The 14,554-nt window shown below is 38.0% G+C and overlaps 1 protein-coding gene across 1 annotated transcript in view; it reads left to right on the forward strand.

Moving 5' to 3' along the window:
- Positions 1–9,397: 9,397 nt before the first annotated feature.
- LOC145736554 (uncharacterized) overlaps positions 9,398–14,554 on the forward strand; it is a 113,027-nt gene continuing 107,870 nt past the window's right edge. The window contains exon 1 of the mRNA XM_081991011.1: positions 9,398–9,597. The gene's annotated coding sequence lies outside the window, so the exon portion shown is untranslated. The remainder of the gene's footprint in view (positions 9,598–14,554) is intronic.

The following is a 14,554-nucleotide window of genomic DNA, read 5'->3' on the forward strand; positions in this document are numbered from 1 at the left end:
ACACGTTTTATATCAAATACTGCAAGACAACGTTTCTGAATCCTGATTTTTGCAACTTTTGAGCACAGTTTGACAGTTTTGATGTTAGTAGTAGTTGTCACGTGATTGTAGAACACTATTTAGCTAGACAGTCACGTGACAATTATCAAAATAACTATCAAAAATCTCAAAAACAAGTTTTGTATCAAATACTGCAAGAAGACTTTTCTAAACCCAGATTTTTGCAACTTTAGAGCATGGTTTGACGATAGTGACAGTTGTCACGTGATTGTAGAACACTATTTAGATAGACAGTCACGTGACCATTGTCAAAAAAACCGTCATAATTCTCAGAAACACGTTTTATATTAAGTACTGCAAGACAACGTTTTTAAATCCCAATTTTTTGAACTTTAGAGCATAGTTTGACAGTTTTGACGTTAGTGACAGTTGTCACGTGAACCTTATTTAGCAAGACTATGAAGTGACAATTGTCAAAATAACTGTCATAAACTTCAGAAACACGTTTTATATCAAAACACGTTTCTAAATCCTGATTTTTGCAATTTGATTGTAGAACACTATTTAACTAGACGGTCACGTGACAATTGTCAAAATAACTGTCACAATTGAGCGCTGTAGCGAATATCATCCTCTACAAGATTGTATTAAGGTGTTTTTGCCCTGAAGGGCCTACTTAAGGGTGTTACCAGGCCAGAAAGTGACTGGATGCACCAAACTTTTTTTTTTTTAAATAACTCCAGTTTGACTGAGCGTAGATCTTTTATTTAAAGAGCTACAAAAAAGTGTAGAGAATAAAAGTTGTAGGGAATTTCATCCTCTACAAGATTGTATTAAGGTGTTTTTGCCCTTAACGGTCTACTTAAGGAGTTACAAGGCGAAAAACTGACTGGACGCACCAAATCGGTTTTTTTAACACATTCATTCGATTATGCTGCATTTTTTTTTTTTTTCTAGTTGTTCTTAGTGATTTAGCTTTTTAATGCAGCAGCGTCCTAATTTCGGTGAAAATGTTTGTTTTAGGCATTTTCTATTTCAATGTCACTTTTTCGTCCAGTTCGTTTGCTCGAATGGCAAAAAACAGTGGATAAGCCGTTATTAGGAGCAAAAAGCAGCACGTACACACACATACAATATCTCATATACGTCGGGCAAATAATTGCTCGTATCAATATTCGAAACCGTTATAGAAAATGCCAATCGCGATGGAAGAAAAACAGATCGGACAATCCGAATCCCCATATCCGTTTTGTATAAACTAGGAATCAAGCTATGCGGAGTATTCCTGAAAGGCAAGATGTATTATTTATGTGGCAAAGAAAAAGGTCCCAAAGAGCGGAATATTAAACAAATCCAGCCACAAATTACGGAATATGATAGCGAAGAATGTCCGCCGAAGAAGAATCCTTACGATTTCTGCCGTATAAGCGCATGCGAGAGTGGAAGAGAAGCTGAAGAAGAAGAACGCGCGCGTATGCATTGTTCGCTTCACACACCTTTTCCATTATCCCGTGGAATTCCAACATGGTCTTTTACATGGAAAAAAACGGCGAGGCGGATGGGAGAGAGACAAATATCTAACAAGATGTAAGGGGAAGGTATGCTGTTCGCAGTACGTAACGTCATAGCTCAGCGGGACGTAAGAACACGTTCAAGTTTGTCAATTGTCACCCCGGTTCGTGTTGTTGCCCGTTTTACAACATTCTATATCACCTGCACACGCTGCCGCAATCGCTACGTTTACACCGCACCATCTAACGTACCACAACAAACCTACTCCAACCATTTAGTACATCCCTAACCCATATAGAGCACATATCAAAGGAAGATAATTATTACCATTTTATAATCAAGATTAACTATCATATTTATGCCAGTTTCCCCGACACTTTAAAGTCGATTCTAAGTATGGTTCATTTTTTTTCCTGTGGCGGTTACGTCATCAAGTGCTCCGCCATATTGAAATTTACGCCCGTCGTTTATTACAAGCTAGGCTATCCATTTTTTTAATCACCTGTTAAATCCTAAAGCGACCATAGGAAAACCGTGTAAAAAAGAAAATATCAAGTAGGCCATATTTTCAATTCAAATCCCCTGGGACAAACTTACTTACGGCGTTTGGCAACAGCGCGCTAAAAATATGGCCTACTTGATATTTTTTTCGTTTTCTGTCCTTCTCCCGCGCATGCAATTACCTACGTTTCTCTGTCCGTTACACGGTTTTCCTATGGTCGCTTTTGGATTTATCACACGTTGCATCCCCCTTCTTTGGTTATATCAACAACAACTCTCCTCTTTTCTTAACCTCACTCTTTTGCGCGCGATACACACGCCGTCAACAAATCGACGCGCCGCCTACCGTATGAAAAATGAACTGATAGCTGCCACAAACAACGATCTATTCTTTTTAAACAATAATTTGCTGGCTCCGACAACATCCATGTTTCTTCGAGAACCACTAGCTTGAATAAACTTTTTGTAGTGTTCTTGTAAAAACTCTTCTTGGGAGTAAGTAAATATATGGGCTGTTTCATTGTGACAGTGTTTTCTATTAGAAAAGGCATCCTTTTCTGTTCCACAAACTCTAGTTCATTCTATCATTCATTTGAATGTGACAGTTCAGGTGCAACATAACACAGTCTAAACTAGACTTATTTTAAAAGCTTTTAGCCAATGTTGGAAAAAGGGACATTGCCTTAAGTTACTGTTTGAATTTCTTCCTATAAAAGGTTGTCACGTTACTTTGCTGGAATAATGATAACTTTTCGATTTGGATTACCGATTCGCCAGCGCACATTTCAAAGTAAATGAAGCCGGCAATAGAAAATCAAAAGCATAGAGAGAGAGAGGCTTCGCCTTACAGAAACAAACAGAAACTTATATAAAGAGCTCTCGGTTGATATCTGCTCCCCCTCGTTTTCCAGAGTAAACAGTATACAGAGCAAGTTCGGTCTGTGTTATTCCTTCCCCCTTCCCCCCTCGGATATAATTAATTAGAAGCAAATCACTAGGACTATTATTCTAAGGTGGCGGTTAAAATAAACAGTCGGGTTTACGATCGGACCTGGTTCGGGTTATTTTTCTTCCACGGCCATTAAGTGTCGATTGTGTACACTAAATGGCCATTATCGTTGCTTTGTGAGAAGAGGTGCATTAAATTTCATTAACTCTCGCTTGTTTTTCAAGACACCAGAATAGTACAGTTAGAGGGGGGGAAGGAGGGGGACACCGTCAACCCTTTTTCCACAAAGCCCCGGAAAGGGGGTGGAAAAAGATTAAATTTGAATCAAGATTTTATTAATTGGGCGCGTAATCGCGGTGCCTGGCGACATTTGCAGACATTCATCAAAAAAATTAAATGCGGTCGTCGGGCCAATATATGGGCAACATGCGGGCGATACAGTAATTACAGGAACTATTACGCGCTTCGAAAGGATTCGAAGCTTTTAATTATAACTGGATTAGAATGTCACCACGATACGCGTCCATGTTCAATTAATGAGCATTTTGTTTCAGCAAAAGTTGTCACACTTTGACAGCTGTCTGCGCCGTTGCTATGACAGCTAGCCCAAACTTCTCCACGTCACTGTACAGCCCAGATTGTCCACTTTATTTTATCCGTCTTGTGAATTTTCGCTCCGAGGTGAAATAAACGAGTTATTTAGCTTAGAAGCACTTAGTGCACGAAACAAGTCCTAATTCCCCCACTTACAAAAATGGCTTAGAAAGAGTGTGAACTTCAAAGTTGCATTATTTGGTTCATTTTCAACCTACAGGGAGCTACAACCACTCAAATTAACCGTCTTGAGCTTGGCTTTCCAATGGTCAAAATCAAACTCTACCACTCCAACCCCTAATAGGGGTGAGGGGTAGCTAAAGGGATGACCACCCCCCTTAAAATCAACTTTTGTAGTTTCCAACATTCAACACACATTATGCTTGTTGAACTGATTAGTTTTGGTCTCTTGACTTTTTGCGTTTGAATGAGTCATTACAAAGTTACAGCCAGAAATTAGATGAGAGTTTTAGTTAGTAGGATTTGTCGCATTTTGACAGTTGTCTACGCTGTTGTTATGACAGCTGGCCCAAACTGGTGTAGGTCATTCGATAGCCCAGAATGTCTACTTTATTTTGTCCATCTTGTAAATTTTCGCTCCGAGGTGAAATAACCGAGTTATTTAGCTTAGAAGCACCTAGTGCACGAAACAAGTCCTAATTCCCCCACTTACAAAAATGGCTTAGAAAGAGTGTAAACTTTAAAGTTGCCTTATTTGGTTAGTTTTCAACCTACAGGGAGCTACAACCACTCAAATTAACCGTCTTGAGCTTGGTTTTCCAATGGTGAAAACCAAACTCTACCATTCCAACCCCTAGAAGGGGTTAGGGGTACCTGAAGGGGTGACCACCCCCCTAAAATTCAACTTTTGTAGTTTGCAACACTCAACACACATTATGCTTGTTGAACTGATTAATTTTCGTTCTTTGCCTTTCTGAGTTAAATTGAGTCATTACAAGGTTACAGCCAAAAATCTGTAATGAAAATGTTAGTTAGTAGAAAGTGTCACGTTTTGACAGTTGTCCACGTTGCTGCTATGACAGCTAGTGCAAACTTTTGTAGGTCATTCGATAGCCCAGAACATCCACTTTAATTTGTCCGTCTTGTAAATTTTCGCTCCGAGGTGAAATAACCGAGTTATTTAGCTTAGAAGCACCTGGTGCACGAAACAAGTCCTATAATTCCCCCACTTACAAAAATGGCTTAGAAAGAGTGTAAACTTTAAAGTTGCATTATTTGGTTAGTTTTCACCCTACAGGGAGCTACAACCACTCAAATTAACCGTCTTGAACTCGTCTTTCTGAGTAGTGATAACCAAGTTGTGATATTTCAACCCTTCAAGGTGTGAGGGGTAGTTAAACAGTTACCACCCCCTTCACCGCTCTTGAAAAAAAAATGATTATACGTAATCCGGGAAAACATTCGTATTTGCAGTCGAGTCAAGTAGAACCGATTCGAAACCTAAATAAAACCCCCTGAATGTTTACAAAAGCTACCCTAATGGGAATTACAATACATTACCCCCGACCGCCTATTGACTGCCGGTGACAAATGCCCACTATTCGAAAGAGAAGAGTCCACAAAGCCGTTTTTTCTTCTACTTTGAAAGAATTTCCACGTTTTCGCCCTTTTCTCCTTGCGAAAAGCCCTTTCCAAAGTGCATTCAATCGTTAATCACTACATACATATACCATTCAAAGCTGGATCGATCCAGGACCGGAACTTTGTCAAATTTCAACATCTTCCTTAGTCAAAATCAAATTATCGTCCCGTAAATTCGACATGTTTGTACCACCGTGTGTATGTATTATTTCGACAGGTTTGAATAGGAAATTTCGGGCTCTTGTTGTTCTCGTTCGAGCAAGACGAAATCAAACTTATTGTTCCCGACGTTTCGTGCTTTTGATCGTCTCCCCCCAGACGTGTATGGCTGCTCTAATTTCTACGCGCAAATGTAATTAAATTTCATCACACGCCAGACGGTTTGCTGCTCGAATACTGTTCAATTCACAAAACAGTAATTTCATATTAAATTACTCAAAAAAAAAAACAAGTAATTAGGTTATAAGTATGTTTCCACACTTAAGTGTCAAGTAATTTACTTTGATAGTACAGTATCAGTCAAAAAACGGGTTAAATTTAGTTGTAAAGCACCTGACCAATATCACGTGACATTAAGACACTTTTTGATATAACGCCTACGTCACAACAATCAAAAACACCTTCCATGAAGCTTTAAAATTGATTTATGCAACAAGTGCATAAAATATATCTTTTTTGCACGATTTGTCTCTGTTCTGTCAAAGTCACGTGACACACGCACACACTTTTGGTAAAGCGTCACGTGATTTTTTTTTCATTTAAACTAAAAAAAGCAAGTGACTTTTTTTATCGTTTTCCAACTTTTTATGCACTCTTTCCTTCAATCGTGGATAGCCGATAAAACGAGCTTTGTAAAAATATGACAACTTTGATTAGTTGACTTGTCGGTTTGGCCCCTAGAGGGCGTTAAAATTGACCAACTTTTTTCATGCAGTATTTCACTCACTCACACTTTACGTACCAAATATAAGCAATATTTTTAGCTTAATGCAAATTTAGTGCTAAATACTTTTAGACAGTTTAAAAAAAAAAACAAAAAAAAAATTTTTGTACCGATTAGAACAGAAATTAGAGAGCTACAGCAAAAATAGTGGACTTAAACTAAAATAGTCTTCTATTGCTTCTCTAATGAAATTACTTCAAAAAAATGATGGCACACTTTGTGAAGAAGCCAGAAAGAAATCAAACACCCCGGTATAGTAGTGACTGGTAGAAACTAGACGTACGTAAAGTTATAGTTTACGCACAAAACAAATTTACATCCAAAGGAATCGGCTTGACGTGCCTCCACTTATCTATACACGGTGACTAAAGAATGTCCTTATTCGTATTTAGATTCGTTTTTCTCTTAGGAAGAATGGACAACGAAACGCAGGGACGTATCAAAAGGATGCCGACTGCTCCGAATACAGAAACGTCCGCGATAAATCCGAACATATACAGGGCGGCCCCGAAAACTATTCAGTTGAACAATCGGAGTGGGTAATTTGGTTGAGGCAAGCCATATCGGGGCAATAAACAATAAAGCAGCGGAATACCCGCGATGTTTTATGGCCGTCTTTATCAAGTTTTACGTTTCATTACGATAAATCAGTGGGAAACGGATGAGGTGGAATGCGAGGATTTATCGTGCTCCACGTTGCTAAATATGTCCGAGCATGAAACAATTTTTAGGTTACGTCGTACCACCCTTAAACGCCACCCAAAGAAAAAATCATTATATTGAGTCATTCCAGTAAAAAGACCACTTAACGTTTAGTGCTAGAGCTCTCTAATTACCCCATTTTGTTTTCGTTTTTTTTAGAACTTCCAGGATGCCAAAATGTTAGTTTAGTCGTTATGGTTGAATTTCCCGTGAAACAATATAACTCTTCTAATAGAATTTCTCATAACAGCGGATAAGGTTGGTAGGCAAAATTAGACCTTACTTACTCTTACAATACTAACCAGTAGTCAGGCCAAATGACTATTTTAACAATCGTTCCTTTTTACAGTTAATAACTCGGTTATTAGACAAGTTACGTCAAAATGTCATGGAAGGAAAAAGATAGACCAGACTATGAGGTTTCCAAAAATATGATTACATAGTAGTGTATCGTTACCGGTTTGGCCGCTAGAGGGCGTCAAAACTCAGCTTGTCAGACCAAATGACAATTTTAACAATCGTTCTGTTTGACAGTTAATAACTCGGTTATTAGACACGTTACGTCAAAATGTCACAAAATGTATAAAAAAGGCCAGACTATGAGGTTTCCAAAAATATGATTACATAAGAGTGTATCGTTACCGGTTTGGCCGCTAGAGGGCACCAAAAACCAGCTTGTCAGACCGAAACTGCCCTATTAACCATTTTGACAATCTTCTTTTTGACAGTGAATAACTCGGTTCTTTGAGTGTTTTGAAGCTCCTGAAATCTTCTTAGACTACTTCAGAAGCATTTAGATGCTTTCAGACTGTTTTGAAAGCTTCTAGACTAGTTGAAGACCATTTGGAAGCTTCAATACTGTTTCAGGAGCATTGGGAAGCTTCTAGACACTGTTTTGGAAGCTTTTGCAGTTCTTATAGTGTTTTGAAAGCTTCTGAAACCTTTTTAGACTACTTCAGGAGCATTTAGATGCTTTCAGACTGTTTTGAAAGCTTTTACAATAGTTGAAGACCATTTGGAAGCTTCTATACTGTTTCAGGAGCATTTGGAAGCTCCTGAAACCCTCTTAGACTACTTCAGAAGCATTTAGATGCTTTTAGAACAGTTTAAAGAGTATATTGAAGGTTCTGGACTGTTTTAGAGACATTTGGAAACTTAGATGGTTCTAGAAATAATTGTTGGAAGATTTTAAACTGATTTGATATCTGTTGAAAGCTTCTAGATTAGTTGAAATGCATTGGAAATCTTTTGGAAGCTTCTATGCTGTTTCGGGAGCATTGGGAAGCTTCTAGACACTGTTTTGGAAGCTTTTGCAGTTCCTATAGTGTTTTGGAAGCTTCTGAAACCTTTTTAGACTACTTCAGGAGCATTTAGATGCTTTCAAACTGTTTTGAAAGCTTCTAGACTAGTTGAAGACCATTTGGAAGCTTCTATGCTCTTTCAGGAGCATTTGGAAGCTCCTGAAACCCTCTTAGACTACTAGGAGGTTTCCAAAAATATGATTACATAAGAGTGTATCATTACCGGATTGGCCGCTAGAGGGCGCCAAAAACCAGCTTGTCAGACCGAAACTGCCCTATTTAACCATTTTGACAATCTTCTCTTAGACAGTGAATAATTCGATTATTTGAAACGTTACGTCAAAATGTCATGGAAGGGAAAAGATAGTCCAGACTATGAGGTTTCCAAAAATATGATTACATAAGAGTGTATCGTTACCGGTTTGGCCGCTAGAGGGCACCAAAAAACAGCTTGTCAGACCGAAACTGCCCTATTAACCATTTTGACAATCTTCTCTTAGACAGTGAATAATTCGGTTATTTGACACGTTACGTCAAAATGTCAAAAAATATAAAAGATAGTCCAGACTATGAGGTTTCCAAAAATATGATTACATAAGAGTGTATCGTTACCGGTTTGGCCACTAGAGGGCGTCAAAACTCAGCTTGTCAGACCAAATGACCATTTTAACAATCGTTCTGTTTGACAGTGAATACTTCGGTTATTTGACAAGTTACGTCAAAATGTCATGGAAGGTAAAAGATAGTCCAGACTATGAGGTTTCCAAAAATATGATTACATAAGAGTGTATAGCTACTGGTTTGGCGGCTAGAGGGCGCTAAAAACCAACTTGTCATACCAAAACTGCCCTGTTAACCATTTTGACTCTCTTCTCTTTGACAGTGAATAACTCGATTATTTGACAAGTTACGTCAAAATGTCAAAAAAAGTAAAAGATAGTCCAGTCTATGAGGTTTCCAAAAATATGATTACATGAAGCTGTATCTTTGCGGGTGTGTTGAATTTGTCAAATTTGAATTGTCATTTTTTTTACCGCTTATTTTCACTTTACTAACATCATAGACTACTTTGAATAGTTTGATGGTTGGACCGGAAAACGTTTCGTCTGTACGTCCATCATCAGGGTAGCGCAACACCGAATCGTCCCTTTCTAATCGGTCTGGGGGGGCCAAAAACACCTGAGCGAGAGCGAATCTGAATAGGATGCTGGCTTGACCACCTGAAACGGAGCCCCATGTGTCCCCCACCGGTCCATTCTCACCATCATGTGTGTATGATCAGTGCACGGACCGATGTCTTCGGCTTAACACGCGGAAATTCTCATGAATGGGATATTTTTAGGACCCTTTTTTCACGTCAAAGTTAATGGATGTGTGTGCGTGTGGTTTCTAGTATTTTTTTTCTTGGATGACCCTGTATATTGTTTGTGGTGCTCTCTGTACTTTGATGAGTGATGTTGCCTGTGGTTTCTAGTACGGATTGTTTTGTTTAGGTGAGTTTGTGTAATTAACCGGATGTTGAAAACCTGCCCTAAAACATCGATTGAACGATAACAAGATTTTTCAATGTTGTACTGGTCGATAATTGACCTGACGATTATCGATTTGTTGTCCTGCATTTTATCGACACATCCCTAGTCATCAACGTTTCAAACAATAGAGACTACAAACCTATACTTTAGCTATTTTTTTTTTTAAACAATTGGCAACAGTGTAGTTTTCAGCTTATCATCCAGGCCTGTACTTACCCCAAAATTAGAATATGATATTCCAAACAATTGACTTTTCATTTCATGATAAAACTGTATTGACAATGTCCACTTTAAGAGAGGTTATTCTAACAGTTACAGGGTGGTTCAATATATCAATTTGTAGCCCTTGAAACTTTCTTGTAATCACCCTATCTAGTGTCCCTAGTGAATATACAAAAATTGAGTTTTAACGGTAAAAGCAAACTTGACTGAATTGAAGTTTGTTTTTGACAGTGTCCACTTTGACACCCCTAACTCTGTTAGTTTGACACTTACAGGGTGGTTCAATATATCAATTTGTAGCCCTTGAAAACCCAATCGATTGATTTAACGATAAATACACATTTGACTTCTACAACCCATATGTTTCTAATGTTAGGTTTGTCAAACGAAATCCAGGGCCGGAATCAGTGCGCGGTAAAAGGTTTGGCAATGCACAATATCCGGTCAAAAATAAGCGAATCAGCAAATCGAAACGGGGGCAAATTTACGTCAATTTTATATGATCTTGGTTACGTGCCCCGCATATTCTTCGGCACTGTTCGGAAAAGGGCCAATCGTCCGAAAACGAGGCTCGTCATCATCAAATCATCCTCCATCTCGCTTCCACTCTCTTATATGATGCGTTTTACTTATTCATTGCACACAATCGCATTAAAAATTAATGAACGAGGGGTCAGAGGGCCTCTTTTTTAAAACGACCCTACTTTATTGACTTCGGGGCACAAATGGCTTGTTTTTGTTCCCGATAACTTTGTTTGATGGTTTTCGTTTTTAAAGGGCGAGTGACGTAAATTTTGAAATAGTACGTACATGTTGTTTTTTACACGGTAATGGAAAAGCAAATTTTCAACCAACGTTATTTCTTATGTGTAAACCAGGTGGAAAGATGAAAATTACCTACTTTTACTTTCCACCCGGGTGAAAAGTACTCACTTTCCAAGCTTGAGCAACTTTTCAGCTCAAAATATTAAAGCCACAGCACAATAATGACGTTGTCAAGATTGTAAACAAATCACCAGTCGTTTATTATGGTTGAAGTCATAACTACTCGCACTGCTATACTTCTTTATTGTTAGAGACTATTAGCAATCAATATTTCAACGGAATGATTTATTAAAAAAGTTCGAGAATAAAATAGTATACAAACCATGGTAGAAAGTTTAATTTCTGTTTCGCGATTCTGGCACTAACTACCTAATTTCTTGACAGAAATAAAACACTTTCCACCTGAGTATGTAATATACTATTTTAACGTTGCCAACCAAAACAGTTTCTCACCTAACTGACTGTCGTTATCTCCGTTAATTTTTTGAATTTACTTTTAAAAAAACTGTTTATTTGGGATTTTACTGTCCTTTACACCAAACACAGTGAATTTCTTAAACAGGTGGGCAAGCCAATCAAATTACATAACCTCAATACAAAAGAGGAAATACCTACGGTACACACAAAACACTTTCGTTTGTTGCGTATTCGACGCAAGGTGGCGTGTCGATTAATTTATGAAATTACGATTCCAGTTTGTGAATATCTACAAAACGGTCGCAGGTATGAGGAAATGGCTTTCTTGCCGTGATTTGCATGTCGTCTTGTTCTTGTTAACGCTCATCAACTCGTGAGAGAACGATAACGACTAGAAACAGAGGAAGTTCTCTCCGGATTAGTTAATAACCCCCATTACAATGTAGTTTTGCTAATTTTAAAGCAATTTACCAGTTTTTTCTTGGTGGAAGCCCTCTAGCGGCCAAACTCTCTCTCTTTGACAACTCTCAAAAATATTAGTTGTCACATATTTTTGAGAATTAATGACAGACAGACCATTAATTTGTTGTCAATAATGACAGTTCTTGATTTTTCCTAACGGCAACGTCGACCTTCAAGCCCAGCTTATGTTAAGAGTAGTCCAGACTGTGACTTTTTTCAACTATAATCTACACAGTCTGAACCACGCTTTTGGCTTAAAGTAACACGGTACAAATGGGGGTAAAACTTGTATTGGTTAATTACGACAAATTTATATTGAACCATCCTATAAGTGTTAAAATAACCGAGTTATGGGCTGTCAAAGTGGACACTGTCAAATACAGACTTCAATTCAGTCAAGTCTAACTTTACCATTAAAAAAGTCAATTATTTTGTATATTCACTAGGGACACTAGATAGGGTGATCAAAAGAGGATTTCAAGGACTACAAATTGATATATTGAACCACCCTGTAAGTGTCAAACTAACAGAGATATGGGCTGTCAAAGTGGACACTGTCAAAAACAGACTTTAATTCAGTCAAGCTTGCTTTTACCGTTAAAAAAGTCAATTTTTGTATACTCACTAGGGACACTAGATAGGGTGGTCGAAAGAGGGTTTCAAGGGCTACAAATTGATATATTGAACCACCCTGTAAGTGTTGAAATAACCGAGTTATGAGCTGTCAAAATGAACACTGCCAAAAACAGACTTTAATTCAATCAAGCTTGCTTTTACCGTTAAATAACTCAATTTTTGTATACTCACTAAGGACATTAGATAGGGTGATCAAAAGAGGATTTCAAGGGCTACAAATTGATATATTGAACCACCCTGTAAGTGTCAAACTAACAGAGTTATGGGCTGTCAAAGTGGACACTGTCAAAAACAGACTGTAATTCAGTCAAGCTTGCTTTTACCGTTAAATAACTCAATTTTTGTATACTCACTAAAGACACTGTATAGGGTGATCAAAAGAGGCTTTCAAGGGCTACAAATTGATATATTGAACCACCCTGTAAGTGTCAAACTAACAGAGTTATGGGCTGTCAAAATGGACACTGTCAAAAACAGACTTTAATTCAGTCAAGCTTGCTTTTACCGTTAAATAACTCAATTTTTGTATACTCACTAGGGACACTGTATAGGGTGATCAAAAGAGGATTTCAAGAGCTACAAATTGATATATTGAACCACCCTGTAAGTGATAAAATAACCGAGTTATGATCTGTTAAAGTGGACACTCAAAATTACCAAATTGATTAAAAACGACACACTCTTTGAAATTCGTCAGCTGGCAAAAATGACAGACTTTGTTCAAAAATTGACACTTGTCTAACATGTCAGTTGCTAAATTTTTTTTTAGAATTGTCACCTGTCAAACTGTCCAAAAAGAATTTATTAGGAGATTCCACTAATTAAAAATGACAGTTGCCAAGTTGTTTTGAAAATTTGTCAGCAGTCAGAAATGACAGTTTTGCCATCATACCGAAAAAACCTTAAGTCAATTCAAGCTTAGAAAGTGTCCCAAAAATTGGATTTCATCTAAAACTGGAAAATTTCCAGCTAAAAAAATCTCAAATTGAAAAAGGATGCATAAGGTCGAAATTGGCATGAAACTCGCTTTGGCATTCTAATGGGATTGGCCTTTGTGATTGAAATGAAGGGTATACGATTTTGGTCCTTATTTACGTGAATTTCTACATTTCAGTGATTAAACAGTACCGTAATGATTCTAGTGTGCCTGTGGGCAGGGTTGTACTAAGCCATTTCAAAAACATTTTTAAATGAGTTTGATTGAACTTTCCACCCGTTCACCGAGCACCCAAACGACAAGAACCATTTGTCCGGGCTGGTAAGCGTATTTACAACCCGTGTCGGTCGTTTGTTTACAAGTCTCGGTCGTTGTAGCCTGCAGCTTTCAGGTCCACCGCAAAACACGCGATGAGTCAACTTGCAACACTCTTTTCATATTTCTTCCTCTTAAAAAAAAACAAAAAAATTACAGCCGACCATTGTTTTTGTCCGATTGACCTTCACGAGGCCACCAATACAAAGAAAAATCAAACCAAATTGCGCTGACGTCAGTCTAATTCCGTTTGACTGTCGCTGTGTATGCGCAACAAATCACGCTCCAGGACCTTCTTTGGATGCTTTTAAGGCGCTAATTTGTTCTTTTGTTCCGGCCTGGGGGCCGATAAATTTCGTTTTGTGTCAAAAAAGATTGTATGGGAATGATAAAGGCGACCGTATACGTGCGTGTGCAAATATTTCACGTTGCTCGGGCTTTTTGATTAATGCGCGAGATTGTGGGGCTTCTTCGTCTTTGGCCGTCGAGACAATTAAGAAAAAACACACTGGCACGTTGCCTTTCAAGGATGTTTCCCAGCTCTGAAGGTGATCCTACATTTCTCGAAACGTTTACCCAAATTTAAAATTTCTGTCACTTTGACGTCCTCTAGCGGCCAAACCGTGAAACCTATCAATCAAAAAGGGGGTGAAAGGGTAGGGTAGGGTTGAAAAGAGCTTTCCATTGACATATAAAAGTTTGACAGAACTATGCCAAATAAGCGAGTAATTGAGGATTGAATGAAAGAGTGTCTTAAAAATGTTTAAAAAATCTGTCAAGTGCTAGATTTAACTTAATACATTTTTAATCAAAAAAGGTCACGTGACCTTTTGTTTTGACGTTAAAAAAAGGCAGGTGACATTTAAAATTAAATTAGATGCTCCAAAATAGTCGCGGTATCATTTGTCCCTTAAAAGAAATCACGTGACTTTAAAAATATAAGTCTAAACGTAAAAACTGTCACGTGACGTTAAGGCGTTGAAAAAATACAGTCACCTGACCATTGGTACCTTAATAAAAACAAGTCATGTGACTTTAAAAATATAAATTTCAACTAAAAAACGGTCACGTGCCCGTATTATAATATTTCGACATATAAGTCAC

Source organism: Ips typographus, linkage group LG12 (genome assembly GCF_016097725.1).
Source record: "Ips typographus isolate SLU linkage group LG12, UJ_Ityp_2.0, whole genome shotgun sequence".
NCBI classification, from domain to species: Eukaryota; Metazoa; Arthropoda; class Insecta; order Coleoptera; family Curculionidae; genus Ips; species Ips typographus.